This window comes from Phragmites australis, chromosome 23, assembly GCF_958298935.1.
Source record: "Phragmites australis chromosome 23, lpPhrAust1.1, whole genome shotgun sequence".
NCBI classification, from domain to species: domain Eukaryota; kingdom Viridiplantae; phylum Streptophyta; class Magnoliopsida; order Poales; family Poaceae; genus Phragmites; species Phragmites australis.
Genome location: NC_084943.1, coordinates 4,652,888 through 4,671,067, shown reverse-complemented (window position 1 = coordinate 4,671,067; position 18,180 = coordinate 4,652,888).

The following is an 18,180-nucleotide window of genomic DNA, read 5'->3' as shown; positions in this document are numbered from 1 at the left end:
CAGAGCCCCCGGCGGAAGAGGAGAAGGGAGGACTCCGGGCCAACACCATCGAGCCCAGAGTTCAGGATTCCGGCAGCAAGGTGGCAGTACCGAAGACCTATCGCCACGTAAGTTTCGTCCTCCATTCTTTCCTGGGCGTGCTTTGCCTGGACTAAATTCTGAGTTTTGATCCCATTCTTCTCTTGCAGGCCGCCTACGGGCGCCGCCGAGGGCCAGGGGCGGCTGGAGGCGCCGAGGCCGGCGCCAGCCCTCGAGCCAAGCGCGCCCGAGCCGAGTGCACCAGTGGGCCAGGGCTAGCGAGCGCGGCGGCGGAGCGAGGGCCAGCGGTAGCGGCGGAGCCGGGGCCGGTGGACGCGGCGGCCGAGACAGAAACACAGCCGTTGCCTGAGCGTTCGGCGCCGTCTGAGCGCGCCGAGCGCGGGGCGAGTGACCGCGTGGCAGTTTTAGGGGACCTCGAGCCCCCCGGAGGAGGCTCGTAGGGGACCCAGCGCCCAGCCGCCACCCAGCCAGCCCGCCGACCCTCTCCCAGTAGTGCTTGGGAGCGCCCGGGAGGTGATCGGGCGGCTGGAGGCGGCCGTAGCGGGGGAGATGGCGCAGCGAGAGGCGGAGCGCGCTGCTCTGGCCACAGAGAGAGCGCAGCTTACCGCGGCTTGGCGCGTTTTTGACTCTCGCCTTGCCGCGGTGCGCACCGCCAACGAGGACGAACAGCGCGCGATGGAGGAGGGGCGAAAGGCCTTGGAGGAAGAGGCCCACGCGGAGGTCGTGCGGGAGCGAAAGACTCTGGAAGACGCCCATGCGGAGGTCACGCGGGAGCAGGAAGACGCCGCCCGCCTGGTCGAGGCATCCCGGCAGCAGGCTGCCGAGGCCCTTGCCAGGGAGAGGTAGGCGCAGGAACGGGAAGAGGTGGCGGTGAACCGCGAGAGGGCAGCAGAGGCCTTCCAGGCTGACCTAGCTCACCAGAAGGGCGAGGTCGACCGGACTCGCGTCGAGCTCCAATACTGGGCGGAGGAACTCCAGCACGTCGAGGGGCAGCTCCAACGCCGAGAGGAGGACGCCGCGATCCGAGAGACCGACGCCGAGATAACGGCGGTGGACTTGGGCGCCCGGGAGGATCTGCTGGCCCGCTGGGAGGCGGAGGCTGCCGAGGCGGCAGCGGCCATTGCTGCGAGGGAGGAGCGGGCCGCCAAGTCCGAGGCAGAGCTGGCTGCCCGCGAGCAGGCCCTGTCCGTCCTGGCAGGGCAGGCGAAGCTGGCTGAGGTCCAGGCGCCCGGCGCTGGCTCTGCCTGTGCGGCCGGGGGCCAGGGGCTCGAGGAGCGACTGCGGACCGCGACGGAGGAGCTCCAGGCCGCCTCGGTCGAACGGACCAGCTTGCAACTGATGCTAGAGGACACCCTCTGGCAGATGCAGCGGTCCGTGAGGGTGGCCGGGCTCGGGCGACTTCTCGTGGAGGAGAAGGGGGCGGGCCCCGGTCGGTTCGCCCTAGGCTTCCAGAAGGAATGTGAGCGCCTCGAGGCGCTGCCCCAGGTCGTCCAGGAACTCGCCGCCCGGGAGGGGCGTGGCTTGGCCCAGGCAGTGGCCGAACACGTCCTGGCTTGCTACCGGAGCCGGGACTCGAACTTTCCGCTGGAACCAGCTCAGGAAGGGGTGGTCGAAGCCGAGGAGGAGGCCGCCCGGGAGGCAGTTCGGAGCACCGCCGCGGCGGTGGCAGCCGGCTTCACGCGGGAGGTGCCGCCGACCCCGGTCCCGAGGAGCAGTAGCGAAGGCTCCGACTTCGACTAGGCTTTTGTAGTAGTTTTTTCTTCTTCTTTTCTTTTTGACTTGATGTAAATATGGGAGTGATCCCTCAGAACAGCTGTCCTTCTTTGTGAATATAATGGAAGCCTTTCTTTGGGGTCGCAACTCCAGAATTCTTCTGAGTGCTTGATGAAGTTTCTGATGTTTTCACTTGATGCCCCGAGGAGTACTCAGTCGGACCGACCCCGACCTTTCCTTCCCCAAGAACGGAGTTGCCCCGACCGTCCTTCTTGGTGCGTTCGGCCCTCGAGCCCTCGCGAGTCCGCAACGGCTGGGTCAAAAGACAAAGGCACGGACTTCCTTGCTCGGGAGATAGATCGATCCAGCATGGAGCACGCCATGACCGGTGAACACTTTTCCACTTTGCGACCACTTAGCAAGCAGACTGGAGACACGTGCGGGCGGGAATGCGACCAAGAGTCCCCACGGTTCGGTGGTGCCCGGGCTTAGGACGGACCAGACCGAGCACCGACAGCCCGTCCCTGGGGCCTAGGCTCCGGACTACTCGAGCGGCTCAAGCGATAGGATTACCCGAGAACCCCAGGGACTCGGTAGTGCTCGGGGCCCTAAAAGCGGACCGAACACCACGACCACCGTGAAAGACTTCGATCGGGCATTACCGTACGTACGGTACAACTTTCTACGATCCGTTCTATTGTTCTAGGAAAAAGTGGACACACGGTAGGGTTTTGTGCGCGAGGAGACCATCTCACCGAGCAGATTAGAGTACAAGGGGCCCCGGGGAGGACTCGGGAACAAAATATTATTGAATGTAAATTCGTCTGAATTTAGCCACTCATCGGACAGCTGTCAACCTTTCGGCCAACCGATCTAGGAGAGGCATGCGCTCCGAGCTCGGGGTGCCCGGGAACTTAGCTCCTACGGCCGGGGCGCCCGAACACCAGGGGGCACGTGAGGAGCCCGGGATCAGGCGGTCTTGACCACTCAAGCCTGAGCGGTAGGACCACCCGAGGACCCTTAAGGCCGAGCAGCGACCTGGGCACTAGGGCCTTCGCGGTCGAGCTGCTCTTACTTTTGATTGTCGATCTGCGACTTGAGAAAAATAGAGAAATTCTTTGCTTGGTGCGCTCTGTTAGTGCGGTACTCATTATAGAATGCTCTCATTTTCGATCTGAGACCTCTCGAATACCCAGACCGGCGGACAAGAGCAGGCAGAGGCATAACCCAGAGGTCCTATGGTTCGGTAGCGCCCGGGTATGACAGACCAGACCGAGCACCGACAGCCCCCCCCTGGGTTCCGGACTACTCGAGCGGCTTGAGCGATAAGATTACCCAAGAACCCCAGGGGCTCGGTAGTGCCCGGGAGACTGTCACGACGCCGAACGCCACAGCCTACCACATCAGACGTAAGTCAGCAACAACTGCCCGCGCGCATACCGATCGGGATTCTTTTATCAACGTGGAAAATGAGAGAGTGAACTTTTCTCGCACAATCGAGCATCTCACCAGACAGATTAAACATACGGAATCAAGAAAAATGACTTTTGACATAAGGATTGCACATTGATATTCATACGGTATTGACAATTTTTTTTACAAGGTTGGGTGACATACCCAGTTAGTGGTAGCCCCGGTCAACATGGGCGGGGGGAAGCCCCCGGCCTGGTTGACCTGAGCCTGCAAACATGGCGACCTACGGGAAGAACTTGCGCAGGTGCTCGATGTTCCACGGGTTGGGGAGCGGCTGCCCATCTTCTGCAGCCAACCGAAAAGAGCCTTCTCGCGGGACACATATCACGGTAAAGGGGCCTTCCCACATAGGGGACAGCTTATTCCTTCCTTCGCACGACTGGACACGTCGGAGAACTAGATCCCCCACCTCAAGAGATCGGGCTCGGACGTGGCGCTGATGGTAGCGTCACAGGCTTTGCTGTTAGCGGGCTGCTCGGAAGGCGGCACGCCGCCGACGCTCTTCCAAATAGTCGACGTCATCGCGCCTCTGCTGCTCCTATTCGCCTTCAGAGTAGGCATGCACCCGAGGGGAGCATAGAGTGAGCTTGGAGGGGAGGACCGCCTCAGCGCCGTACACGAGGAAGAAAGGAGTCTCCCCGGTGGCGCGACTAGGCGTGGTCCGGTTGGCCCATAGCACGACAGGCAGCTCGTCGACCCACCCCTTCCCGTGCTTTGCGAGCACGTTGTAGGTTCGGGTTTTGAGCCCCTTTAGTATCTCCGCGTTGGCGCGCTCGACCTGCCCATTGCTCCGAGGATGAGCAACGTTGGCGAAACAGAGCTTGATTCGGAGGTCTTCGCAATAGTCCCCGAACAGGGCACTTGTAAACTGAGTGCCGTTGTCGGTGATGATCCGGTTCGGGACACCGAATTAGCTGGTGATGCCGCGGATAAACTAGAGCGTCGTGTTCTTGGTCACCTTGACGACTGGGACCGCCTCCGGCCACTTGGTGAACTTGTCAATGGCGACGTAGAGGTACTCATAGCCCCCGATTGCTCGGGGGAATGGACCCAGAATGTCCAGCCCCCAGACCGCGAAAGGCCATGACAGGGGGATGGTGTGAAGAGCCTGAGCTGGCTGGTGAATCTGCTTTGCGTGGAACTGGCACACTCTGCAGCGCCGGACCAGCTTGGAAGCATCCTGGAGAGCTGTAGGCCAGTAGAAACCTTGCCGGAAGGCCTTCCCAACCATCGTGCGGAACGATGCATGGTCACCGCACTCGCCCTCATGGATCTCAGTGAGAAGCTCGCCGCCTTCTGCCCGGGAGATACATTTCAGGAGAATGCCGCCTGCGCTACGCCGGTAGAGATCCCCATCTACTATGGCATAGCGTTTGGACTGCCAAGCAACTCTTTCGGCAGAAGTCTCATCCTCGGGAAGGAACTTTTCCTTCAAGTACCCTCGGATTTCGTCCATCCACGAGGCATCTTGAGAACTGTCAGCAAGTGCAGCGCACTCGCCGGACGGCGGCACCCTGTCGGGGCTTCCCACTGAGGGCGCCACCGGGGTCCCCTGAATTGAGCTCGAGGTTTCCCCTTTGTCCTGTTCGGCAGGCAGGACGGAAGGCCGTGTGAGTCTTTCTTCAAAGACTCCAGCTGGGACACGCGCACGGGAGGAGGCTAGGCGGGAGAGGTCATCGGCCAGAGCGTTGTCGCGACGAGGGATGTACCGCAGCTCCAGGCCGTCGAAGCGCTTCTCCAGCTTCCTAACTGCTGCCACGTACACTGCCATTTGAGGATCCGTGCACTGGTACTCTTTAGATACCTGGTTGACCACCAGCTGGGAGTCTCCCTTGACCAGGAGGCGATGAATCCCGAGGCCCACCGCGGCTCGGAGGCTAGCGATGAGGCCTTCATATTCCGCTATGTTGTTGGATGCGCGGAACTGCAGCTGCACTATGTACCGGAGTTCTTCACCCGTTGAGGAGGTGAGAACCACTCCGGCCCCCGCGCCCTTCAGCGAGAGGGAACCGTTGAAATGCATGATCTAGTACCCGGGCGCATCGTGCCCGGGATATGTAGAGATCTCTTCTGGGACGACCTCGGGGACGGGCGTCCACTCTGCCACGAAGTCAGAGAGCGCCTGGCTTTTGATCGCCTGGCGGCTGACAAAGTGTAGATCGAACTCCGCGAGCTCCACCGCCCACTTGACTACGCGCCCAGTGCCTTCTCGGTTCCGGAGGATGGGCCCCAGCGGATACGTGGTAACCACTGAGACCTTGTGCACTTGGAAGTAGTGGCGCAGCTTCCGAGAAGCGATGAGCACGGCGTAGAGCAGCTTCTGAGCCTGGGGGTACCTTGTTTTGGCCTCCCGGAGGACTTAACTGACGAAGTACACCGGTCGCTGCACCCGGTGGGCCCGAACTGCGGCCTCATCTGAGGGCCTGCTACAGCCCCCAGGCTCGGCGACGTGGTCGGGGTTGACCGGGTGCTCGGGCTCGACTCCCTGCTCGGGAGGAGCCAAGTGCTCGGGCTCGACTCCCTGCTCGAGGGGAACCGAGTACTCGGGCTCGATCCCCTGCTCGGGAGGAGCCAAGTACTCGGGCTCAACCCCCTGCTCGGGAGGAGCCGCGAGGACGGGGGAGAGCCTGGGGGCGGCCGGGAGCTGGGATCCAGCACCCGACCCCGTGCACTCATCGTGCTCCAACACCAGCACCATGCTTACGACGTGAGGAGTGGCCGATACGTAGAGGAGCAGTGGTTCACCTTCGGATGGGGCCACCAGCATGGGTGGTGAGGTGAGATACTTCTTCAGATCGCGGAAGGCCTGCTCGACCTCCGGTGTCCAGTCGAAACGACCGGTGTTCTTCTGAAGCTTGAAGAGGGGGAGTCCTCGCTCCCCGAGTTTGGAGATGAAGCGCCCGAGAGCTGCCATGCAGCCGGCGAGACGCTGAACCTCCTTGAGTCGAGGCTGGGGTCGCATCTGCTCTGGATTGGCCTCGATCCCTCGGCTGGAAACCAAGAAACCGAGGAGCTTGCCCGCAGGTACCCCAAAGACACACTTCTCGGGGTTGAGCTTCAGGCGGGTAGTGCGGAGACTATTGAAAGTCTCGGCAAGGTCTTCGAGCAGGGTGGCGTGGTCTCAGGACTTGACCACGAGATCATCGATGTAGGCCTCGACGTTGCGGCCAACCTGCGAATCAAGGGTGGTGCGGATAGCGTGCTAGAAAGAAGACCCAGCGTTGCGCAAACCAAAAGGCATCGACATATAGCAGTAAGTCCCCACCAGAGTGGTAAAACCAGTTTTTTCTTCATCCTCTACGGCCATACGAATCTGGTGATAACCAGAGTTCGCATCCAAAAAACATAAAAGATCACACCCCGCGGTTGCATCTACAATTTGGTCTATGCGGGGTAAAGGAAAAGGATCCTTGGGGCAAGCCTTGTTTAGATCGGTGTAGTCCACGCACATGCGGAGCTTACCGTTGGTCTTTGGGACGATAACTGGGTTTGCGTGGAGGACCTCTCGGATAAATCCGGCGTCAAGGAGCTTGCTGACCTGCTCCCGGATGAATTCCTAGCGCTCGGGCGCCTGCCGCCGGACCTTCTGCTTCACCGGGCGTGCGTCCAGACGCACAGCCAGGTGGTGCTCGATCACCTCCCTAGGGATCCCGGGTATGTCGGACGGCTGCCATGCAAACACGTCGGCGTTAGCCCGGAGGAAGGTGATGAGCGCACTTTCCTATTTGCCGCCCAGGTCACCGCCAATTCGGACCACCTGGGAGGCGTCTTCGCCCACCACGACCTCCTTAGTAGGAACGGAGGCGTCGGCAGTGAGTCGGGGTTTGGATGAAGAGGGTCCCGGACCCCCTGGATAGCCTTCGACCTCGGCCTGAGCTGAGATCAAGGCCAGGTATGACTGCTCGGCGCAGGAGACGGCACCGCCGGTGTCGGCGAACACGGAGATGGAGCCTGCTGGGCCCGACATCTTGACCGTGAGGTACGCATAGTGCGTAGCCACCATTAACCTAGCGAGCGCCGGCCGCCCGAGGATGGCGTTGTAGGGGAGGGGGAGCTCCACGACGTCGAAGATGACGCCCTCCGTGCGGAAGTTATCCCGACTCCCGAAAGTCACGGACAGCTCAACCTGCCCGAGGGGCAGGGAGTGCCCGGGTGTCACCCCGCAGAATGGAAGTGACGGCTTTAGGCGCCTAGAGGGCACCTGCAGCTTCTCGAAGGCCTCCTTAGAAAGGAGGTTGAGGCCTGCGCCCCCGTCGATCAGCACCCTGCCGACCCTTACATTGCAGATGGTGGGGGACACTACCAAGGGTAGTCGCCCCACGCCTGCAGTACTGGCGGGGTGATCGGCTATACTGAACGTGATCGGGGCGTCCGACCATCTCAGGGGCCTTGTGGCCTCTTCGCTCGGGGTTACCGAGCATACCTCGCGCCTCATGGTATTGATGCCGCGCCGTGAGGGTTATCCGCCATGAGGAGTGCGACCTCCTGCTGCTTGACATCATGGAGGTCGCACTCCAGACCGAGGCGCGTGAATGTACCCTGAAAATTAGCCACGAACTGGTGTCAAAGATCATCCCAGGAGCTGATAGACCCTGGGGGTAAGTTCATAAGCCAAGAGCGGGCGGAGACCCTCAAGGCAACATGAAAGTAGTTGGCCATCATCTTTTCGCTGCCACCAGCCGCCTGGACAGCGGTGGTGTATATCTGGAGGAACTCGACGGGGTCGATGGACCCATCGTACTTCTCTGGCAGCTCAGGGCGGAACTTGGTGGGCCATTTGACCCGACGAAGCTCACTGGTGAAGGCACGGCAGCCGGTGCCGTACCCTGTGGTGCGGGCGGCGCCCTTGGGCGGTGAATGCCGGCGAGCCGGGGAGCCCCAGCGATCGCAGGACGGCAAAGAGGAAGCCTAGTCCTCAGCTTCAGCCTCCTGCCGGGTCTCCCGCTGGTGCTCGAGAGTGACGCGCGCGTCTTCGATGCCCCTCCGCTCATTGAGGTGCAAGCGGAGGTCGTGGGCTCCGGAGGCGGCCAAGGGGGCGGCGCTCCGCCTGGAGGCTCCCCGGCCAGCACGAAGGCCACCTGACGATGGGCCGGTCCCAGCGGCGTCACGCTGGGTGGTGACACGGGAACTCTCGGCCAGCACCTGGCGGCGGGCAGTGTTGACCAAGGCAGCGACTTCCTGGAGCCAGCGGCCCTCTGGGGTTTCCTCGGCCGCTTGGACTGGCGGATGCCTGAGGAGAGCGTGCGCCGCAAGCAGCGCACTCCCTGGGCTGGCCTCGTCGAAGGCGAGCCTACGCCGGAGCGGCGCTCGGCACCGCCCGGATGCGGACCTGGCGGCTGGAGTTTCGGCCACCGGTAGGGGATCGGATGGGGCACCGGAGATGGCGGCGGCGGCCCTGCTGGGCCCGGCGCCCTGGTCCCCTTGGGAGAGGAACGTCACGCGTGCAGACCGCGGCTGATGCTGGGACGCAGCAGCGGCTGGAGCCTCCTGTGCAAGGGGTTGCATTTCCCCGCTGGAACTGGAGCCGGAACGCTGGAGGCGATGACCACCGGCCATTTTTTCTGCAGAAGGAAACAAATGAACAAATTCAAGGATGCTTCCCCCCCTACCTGGCGCGCCAGCTGTCGGAGGATTAACTCCAGTCGCAGGGATCCCGAGAGACCCCTTTTTAGAGATTCGGCCGGGGGATGATCCTGAGTATGTTCATCTGAGAAATAAATAGGAATGAATGCAACGACCGGTGGTGGTGGAGATGACCTAGTGCAGAAAGGAGTAAATGCACCGGAATTTAGACAGGTTCGGGCTGCACGGGGGTGTAACATTCTACTCCTGTATGGATACTATAACTGTCCTGAGGAAGTCCCTCAAGGATGTTGCTGATTACAAGAATGTTGGTCTATCTAAGAGCCTGGGGCTCTTTGCTCTTCGACCTGCCTAGTGCTACTCACTTCTCAACCGTGTTCTTATTGCGCTGTGTTCTTGGCTATGCTTGTAAGTCCTCTCTTTCTTTGGTTGCCCTTGTTTTTTCTCAGCCTCTTCCTCCGTGTTTTCGTCTCTTTCTCTTCTATGCCGCCGGCTGCTCTAATACCAGCCGACAGCAACGCGCCCCGAACGGGAGGGGAGCACGAGTTCCGAGACACCATAAATGGAAAGGGCATCATCATTTCCTCTGGGCGAAGTGACCGGGGGTGGAAAATACGGCACACGCCCGGTCATCCGTCACCATAAATGTCCTGGCAACGGGCGCCATGGGGAGGGCCCACCAGGCAGCCGCAGAGCGACCCGGTGTGCCCGCCCTGTCTTGTTCCCCTACCACAGCAGCGCGGCAGGCGGAACGCCTTGGTCCTTACGACGTTATCCTGAGACAGGCCAGATGGCACGGGACGGGACCCGTGCAATTAATAACCCCACGCCTCTCTGCCACAACGTGGCAGGAACTGACGCTGAGCGCGGCGGGATCAGTTGGAGGCGACAGGCCACGCATGCTCATTAAATGCGGCCTCGAGCCTTTGACTGGTTGACACCTCATCGGTGGGCCCCTCGGGGGCCTCCACCAGGGGACTTTCTGGGTCGTCGGGGTACCGAGTGCTCGGGGGTACTGTTCACCTCCCTGAGCACTCTCTCCCGAGCACTCTGGTATGGATCCTCGGGGAACCGAGTGCTCGGGGACTGTTGCACGCAGCCCCGAGCACTCTCTCCCGGAACTTCCTTTAGCGGCCCCGGGCACGTTTCTCCCGGTACTTAGCTCTTCTGGTCGTCGGGGGACTAGGATGCTCGGGGGTCACTGTACACCTCCCCGAGCACTTTCTTCCCGGTACTTGAATTCTGTGGATCATCGGGGAACTGGGGTACTCGGGGGCCACCGACTGTGGCCCCGAGCGCCTTCTCCCGGGACTCGCTCTTTCTCACCTCGTGGGAGAGACTCCGCGGGATGGCACCATGTGGCAGATCGCTGGCCTGGCCTCGGGATTCGGGGACCCCCGTTTCCTGATACACCGACAAATACCCTACGTCCTTAAGGGTGTTGCTACCGTATATTGATGACCTCGAGTACAAGCAATGCGGCTAAGACTATTACAGAGAGTAGATCAGATCTCTAACCTAAGGCTAAAGTCACTGAATATCTTATCTGTTAGGGTCTTGATGCTTGCCTTGTGTTCTCTCGCATGCTTAGTGTTGTTGTCTTTTGTGCTGTTCCTTGTCGTTCCCCTCAGCCTTTCCACCTTATATAGGGGTGAGGTACCGACTCCTATCCAACCGTAGTCGATAGGGAGTTGTCTTCCTTGACGTCTAAGTAGATAAATCTGTTTTGAATACTAATCATATCGGGTTGGTAACCAATCTAAACATTCCTAATATGTACTTCCTTGATTCCGGGTAAATCAGGTACAATTGATTCAGTTCCATGATAGCTTCTTTCCGTGATATTTGAAGCTCCATAACGTGTTGCACATACCCTGTCTGTGTGTGATATACTCGTTATGCGCATATACCCCATAGTTAAATATTTGACAGTAGCCCCCTAACTGTACTCTGGAGGAGAGGTTTCCATAAACATCTACTCGAGTACTGTCAAGTTTAAGCTTGGTCGAGTAAAGTAGATCAAACTCATGGTTGAAAGAATCGAGTATGGACAAAATCATTTCTCGAGTATCGAGTGGAAGCTTAGTCGGGTCAAGCGTCCTATGGCTAATCGCACTCGAGACTCGAAGAAAGAAGATTTAAAGAACTCAACTGATCAAAACCTGACTCCGAGTAGAGTTTAAAAAACCTTTTGAAATTTGAAACGACGAGTATGGGCGCATTTAATGCGGGAAGAAGGGTGTGCAGAGATTCGCACATCATCTTCGTCCCGTCTTTCACGTCGATCGAAGTGTCATAGAGATGGGAGTAGTTGCCGAGGCAGAATCAATTTTCGATTTTAATTTGGAGACACTGCCTACTTATACTTCCAAAGAGAAACTCCATCACCTCACCTTTTCCGCCTTTGCCAAAACCTTGCCTTTAGATCTCCTCTCCAAACTTTTTCAGCATCATCCATTTTTGTTCAGGGACTTTCATTGCCCTCCCTGAGTCTCATGGCTGAGAATCCCGATTGGGATGTTCTGCCATTGGGAGTACTAGATACCATCTCCAACAAGCTGCTGCACCTGGAGGATTTCATTTTCTTCCGGTGTGTCTGCACTTCTTGGCATGAAGTGCACATGGTGGCAAAGTTTGCGCCATGGATCTTGAAAGGACCATTTGTACATAATGATGGCTTGGTCAAGGTGCATCGTCTGGGGAGGGAAGCCGCTTTTGATCTTCATTTTCGAGGTTTAGTCGGTGACAGTTGGGAGATAATCAGGGCCTTAAGCGGGCTCTTGATCGTCATCGAGCGAGGGCGCCAGGTCAAGAGCAGAGTAATCAACCCAGTGACAGGATGGTTCTCCGACCTTCCACCACTCTCTTATGATGTGTTTTGGGTAAGCCTGGACGGATGTGTGGTGTGAAAAGACGGGAGACTATTCGTCATCATCGTCCCAAGGATGCCATGTTTTCATCTTCAAATGACAAAGGGTGTGCATGCGTTTCTTGTCGATGGTCCACTGCGTTGGTTCCAAGTCTCTAGTAGCAAATTCTGGTGGCACATTGCTGATTTCTTGGATGTGATTGCTTCAGGGGATCCATCAAGAGTCATTGTGGCATTGGAATAGTCGATACCGGAGTTCGAATTTTGGCAGCCTAGTCTGGGGGGCACTCGACTTATCTTGGACGAGACTCGCATGTTTTTCTTGGAATCTTGGGGCGACCAAATTGATGATCCTGCTGAACATAATGCTCAGATGCTAGTTTCCATTCATGCTTTTAATGATGATATTTGGGAGCCTCTCGACTGGAAAGCTATCCCTTGGATGAAGGAGAAAATAATTCTACTGGGCTTGACTTCTGAGGTTGTCCCTCCAATACCAGGGATTACCAACCTTGGTCGAACTTTGGGCTTCCGTCAGACAAGTTCAGCTTACGATCGAAATGAATACTCGGTGCTCGAGATTTCGCACACCGACGCTGTTTACAGGACGATCAAATCCCTTGAAGGGGATTTTAAGTGGTGTTCTTGTAGGTGGATATCTCCTAAGCTTTTTCCTTAAATATGTAATAGGCTTCTTCTTGTTTGATAATTGTACTGGAAGTGCTGCTGATATTTGGCCAGTCTAATATGCTATCACTACTATTTCCTTGTCTATGAAATAGAGTTTAGCACAAATAGATGCAAAACCGATCAGAGCGTGCTATCGTTATTCTACATATAAGTGAGTGCACGTGTACCGATATAAACATATATGCGATACTTACATCTATATGTATGTGAGCATGTGTGTGTGTGTATATATATATATATATATATATATATATATAGACACACACACACACACACACGTAAGTATAACTCTAGGTGATTATATGTGCTTAAGTGTTGGATTAAACATTTTAATCTATAGCACTAAATATGATTATTTAGCAACTAATCTTAATTACCTAGTGTTGTTTAATTTCCACACTAATTAAGTTATAATTTATTGCTATCATAAAAGCATACATGTAATTAATTAATTAGGTTAATCTGTTCTTTGAATCTAATTAATTAATTACTAAAAGAGTATGCAATTAATTAATTACCAATGTTAAATTATTCTATCATATTCTATTAACATGTATTTATTTATTTAACCGCTACATTAGTTAATTTATCATTAAATATACTAAGATTAATCCTATAGCTTAACGCATGAAATAACGATCCACTCCAATTAAAATAAAAGCAATCTTTAGTTTATTCTAAAAACCATTCTCTAATTAACACGATGATCGAACCTACACTTCGGCTAGATTAATACAAGCAACTAATCCACGATTATAACCAATATAATTATTGGAATTAACTAACTTGACTCTATTTAATAAAAGACTAAGTCTAATTCTAGGTTTAAGCGCTGAGACACGAAATAATTAATGAACGAGAAAATTGAATAAACTCCAAAATTTACAATACTTGGCGGGGATGAACATTATGAATTTAGAGGAATATCGGCGAAAGAATCGCCCAAATTAGAGTTGAAACGGAGGAGTTATGGACATCGAAAGATTTACCGGAAATGAAAATCCTGGAAAAAAAAGAAAGGGGCTACTGTTATGTGGACTTGGTTTACGGGATTTGTGAACCGGAGTGGCTGTGAGGGTGGTGCACTGTAGACCGAAGCTGGTGAACTCGGTTTGTGGATTTGGTGGACCGAAGGGCTTACAGTGGGCGGTCCACCACGGACAGTGGCCGGTGGACCGGCCCGTGGGCCCACTCGTCGGTGTGAGAGAGGTGGTGGGAAAGGACAAGGCCAGCCGGCTGGGGACTTTTCCCGTGCGGCGCAGAGAGAGGCGGTGGAGACCGGAGGGAGGGGCGGCACACCGGGAGGGAGACAGCGGCGCTGGAGGGAGCCGGAGAGAGAGGGAGAGGAGGGAGCCGGAAAAGGGAGGGGGCTCGGCATGCCGGTGGCGGCTCGGATTCGGGCCGTCAGCGCGGAGGAAAAGAGGCCAGTCACGCTTCTTCGGCCGAGCGGCAGGTGGCGGCTCGAGGCTCAGGCGAGCACGGCGGCCGGGGGAAAAGGAAGCGGTGGAGCTCGGGGAGAGGCGACCAAAGAGGGAGGCACCGGAGAGAGAAGGGAGAAAGGGAGCGCGGTGGCCTGGTGGCAGGCCGGCTGTGGCACAACGGCGCAGCAGCACGGCGCGCATGCGGGACGGCGCTGCGCGGTGGCCAAAGCGAGAGGAGAAAGGAAGGGGGTACTCGTCAGGGTGGGCGGTGTTCGGCTCTACGGCTGGCAGCATGGTGACGGGCACGGTGGTGTGAGCCGGCGGCGGGACGACACGGTGTCACGTGCACGGTGACGACGCGTGGGCTGACCAGCTCGACGACGGCAACAACGCGCACGGCGTGGCGCAGTGGAGTGCTTGCCCGGGAGAAGTAGCGTGCGGCAGCGGCGTGCTCAGCGGCAGCGGCGCGGCAGCGACCAGGACGGCGCGCACGATGAGCTGCTACTGCTGCGCTGTGCGTATGCATTTGTGTGTGCTGTGATTGTGCATGTGCCTGTGTGTATGCCGTGTGTTTGTATGGTGTGGAGGCTTGCAGGTGAAGGAAGTGAGGAGAAGAGGAAATAGTTTTTGCCTGCTTGTGAAAAGATCAGAGGCATAGCATGGGCACGAGCGGGGATGGGCTGAGAGAGAATACAGAGAGAGTGAGAGAGAATGTGAGATATTTGTGAAATGGATGTGTGATAATTCAAATATATGTATTTGAATTGAGATATATGAATATTGAATGAATGTCTCCGAATTTTGAATTGGTAATTGTATTTGGAAATATTCAAATGAATGTATTTGAATTGAATTGGGTGATTCAATTGAATAATTTGAATTAGGAATTGATCTTGGAATGGATAATTAAATGAATGGCTTGGATTCGAATTGATTTAGAATGAGGTTTTGAATTATGAGATTCGAATTTGAACCAAGATTCGAATCGATTTGAATCGAATTTGCGAAACGATTATATTGAAATGAATGAAATATAATTCGAATGATTAGAATTACCAAAAGAAACTAAAATGAATTCGAATTTGAGAGAACTTCAAATTCGAATCGCCACACAAAGAACCATAAGAATCACTAAACTAAAAATGCATATGCTAAATTTATTGTAACGATTAATTTAGAAATTAATTTAGTGATCTTTGGAATACTTAACCAGAATAATATATTTGAATACACACATACAAGTACAGACATATTCAAATATATATTTACTTAATTTTATACTGGTTTAATAATTAGAAAAAGTTTTAATTTGTAGCAAATTTTGCTATTTTCTAAAATGCTAAAATTTAGGGTGTTAAAAGCTCGGAAGCATCGTGGAGTGCAGTTGGCCAAATACAATATTTTATTGCCCTCTTCCTGAATGATGCACTTCATGAAGATTCTGTTACTCCTCTTTCAGTAGAGCTTGCCGTTTACCAAAACATAGAGCTTGGATTTACGAGCAATTTTCTCTGCAGACACATCATCATCAGGGATGTCTCGACCCTCGAGATAGGCTTTGTACGGAGTCATCCAAGTTGGGTTCGTTCGAGTAGTGCAGCATCCGTGTCTGCGGGTTCTGCGTCGTTGACTTGGCCAGACTGTTGATCGGGTTGAGTAGCATCCGTTCACCGAACTATTAGGACAGATGGTTTAAGAAGTTTCTCAACGAAGACTCCTATGGGTACCGGTACCCGAGAAGAAGCGAGTCTAGCAAGTTCGTCCACACCAAAGTTATCACTCCTTCTGATATGCGTCACTTCTAGCCCTTCGAACTTTTGCTCAAACTTTCGTACCTCGAGTAAGTAAGCTGTCATGTTGTCGTCCAAGCACTGGTACTCCTTTTGAACTTGGTTTACGACTAGCTATGAGTCCCCTTTTACAAGAAGTCGTTTAATCCCAAGTGATGTAGCTATGCGGAGCCCATTTACTAGTCCTACATATTCTGCAACATTATTAGAAGCTTTAATGTCTAATTGAATAACGTACCTGAGTTCGTCGCCAGTTGGAGATTTGAATACAATGCGAGCCCCCAAGCCTTGAACCGTGAGCGATCCATCAAAGAAGAGCATCCAGTGATCTTCAACCATGTTTGACCTTATTCCTTCAATGCTTGTCCATTCGGCGATGATATCTGCTAACACTCTGGATTTCATGCTTCTGCGTGGTGCGTAGCTTACGTCGAACTCATTTAGTTCTACCGCCCATTGCGCAATTCGTCCAGTAGCTTCCCGATTGTGTATTACATCCTTCAATAGATACGTCGTTATGAAGGTGATCTTGTGCGCTTGAAAGTAGTATCGTAATTTTCGGGAAAACATCAATACTACATATATCAGCTTCTGTACTTGCGGGTATCATAGCGTAGCATCGTGTAGAACCTCGCTCACGTAATAAACAGGTTTCTGGACCTTGGCCTTTTTCTCAGGACATTCCTGTTCAACCACTAGTAGCATGCTTACAACTTGTGAGGTAGCTGCAATATACAAAAAGAGCTCCTCTTTCTCGTTAGGCGATGTAAGAATTAATGGAGAAGATAAGTACTTTTTTAAGTCCTGGAAGGCGCACTCCGCTTCTTTTGTCCACTCCAATCGGTCTTGTTTCTTCAACAACTTGAAGAAAAGCATTCCTCGCTCGCCCATCCTGGAAATGAATCAACTAAGAGCAGCAATGCAACCTGTCAATTTCTGAACCTTCTTCAGTGTTCGAGGTGTCCGCATCTAGTCGAGAGCCACAATTTTGCGCGGGTTGGCCTCAATGCTGCAACTTAACACCAGGAAGCCAAGAAGTTTGCCGGATGACACACCAAACATGCACTTTTCGGGGTTGAGCATCATGCGATACTTCATGAAGTTGTCAAATGTTTCCAAGAGATCGTCCACCAATGCACTTCCGGTTTCCAATTTAACTACGATATCATCAACGTATGCTTCTACATTGTGCCTAATTTGGGGTTGTAGACAATTTTGAATACATATTTGATACGTAGCACCAGTGTTTTTTAAATCGAAAGGCATCTTTACATAGCAAAATACACCGAGGGGAGTAGTAAAAGCCATTTTCTCCTCATCCTCTAATCCCATGCTAATTTGGTGATACCCTGAATAGGCATCTAGAAAACATAGCAATTCGCAGCCTGCCGTAGAGTCGACAATCTGGTCGATGCGCGGGAGAGGAAAAAGATCTTTGGGGCAAGCCTTGTTGAGGTTGGTGAAGTCGACACTTATTCTCCATCTGTTCTTGACGAGGACGGGATTCGCAAGCCACGTAGGATGACGCATTTCTCGGATGAAACCCACCTTTAAGAGGTTATCGACCTCCTCCTGGATGACCCGCTTCCTATCTTTCGCAAATCTTCGCTGCTTCTACACCACAGGCTTGGCGTCGAGTTTAAAAGCTAGTCGATGCTCGATCACCTCCCTGGGGACCCCAGGAATATCGGACGGTTGCCATGCGAACATGTCTTGGTTTGCCTGGAGGAAGGTGATGAGCTCGAGTTCCTATTTGGGGTCAAGATTGGCCCTAATCTTAATCGTCTTGGATGGTTCAGACGGGTTGAGGGGTACTGCCTTGATGCAACCATCAATCTTCTTGCTGTTCACGCCATCGTTGTTCTTGCCTTTGGTGTCGTCGGACTCAGAAGTGCCAGCAAGACTTATGAGCCTGGAATCTTTGGCCTCGATGACACCTTGGTGCCTTTGATGCTTATATTTTGCATCCTTGGGAGTGATGGCCACTCGACTGAAGTGATCGACCATATCCAGGCTTTGCTTGTCCCATTTGACCGCTACGCGTTGATCCCCTTTAACGATAATGGCCCCTTTAGGACCCGGGATCTTGAGTGTTTGATAGGCGTAGTGAACCACCGCCATAAACTTAGCCAGCATTGGGCGACCTAGGATTAGATTGTACGCTGTCTCAAAGTCTATGACATCAAAGGTCAGCTTTCTGTGCGTAAGTTATCGAGCATGCCAAACGTGACCGGCAGCTCTATCTGGCCGAGAGTCATGGTCGATAAGTTGGGAGTTATGCTGTGGAAAGGCTCAACTCCCATCTTAAGATCTGACCTCTGAATTCCCATCTTGTCTAAGGTTTTAGAGAAAATGAGGTTGAGTGAACTACCACCATCGACCAGAGTTCTGGAGACTTTGATGTTGAGCATGGTCGGCTGAACCATGACTAGGTAGTAGTTGGTGGAGGTCGTTCTCCGTTCCTGGGAGCTCGAATGTGCCTTGGAAATTGGCTATGAACAAAGCCTTAAGTTCTGCCCACGAACTAATCGAGTTGGGCGACAAGTTTAGAAACCAGGACCTTACGGGTCCATCAAGGGCAGTTAACAGGTAATTGACCATT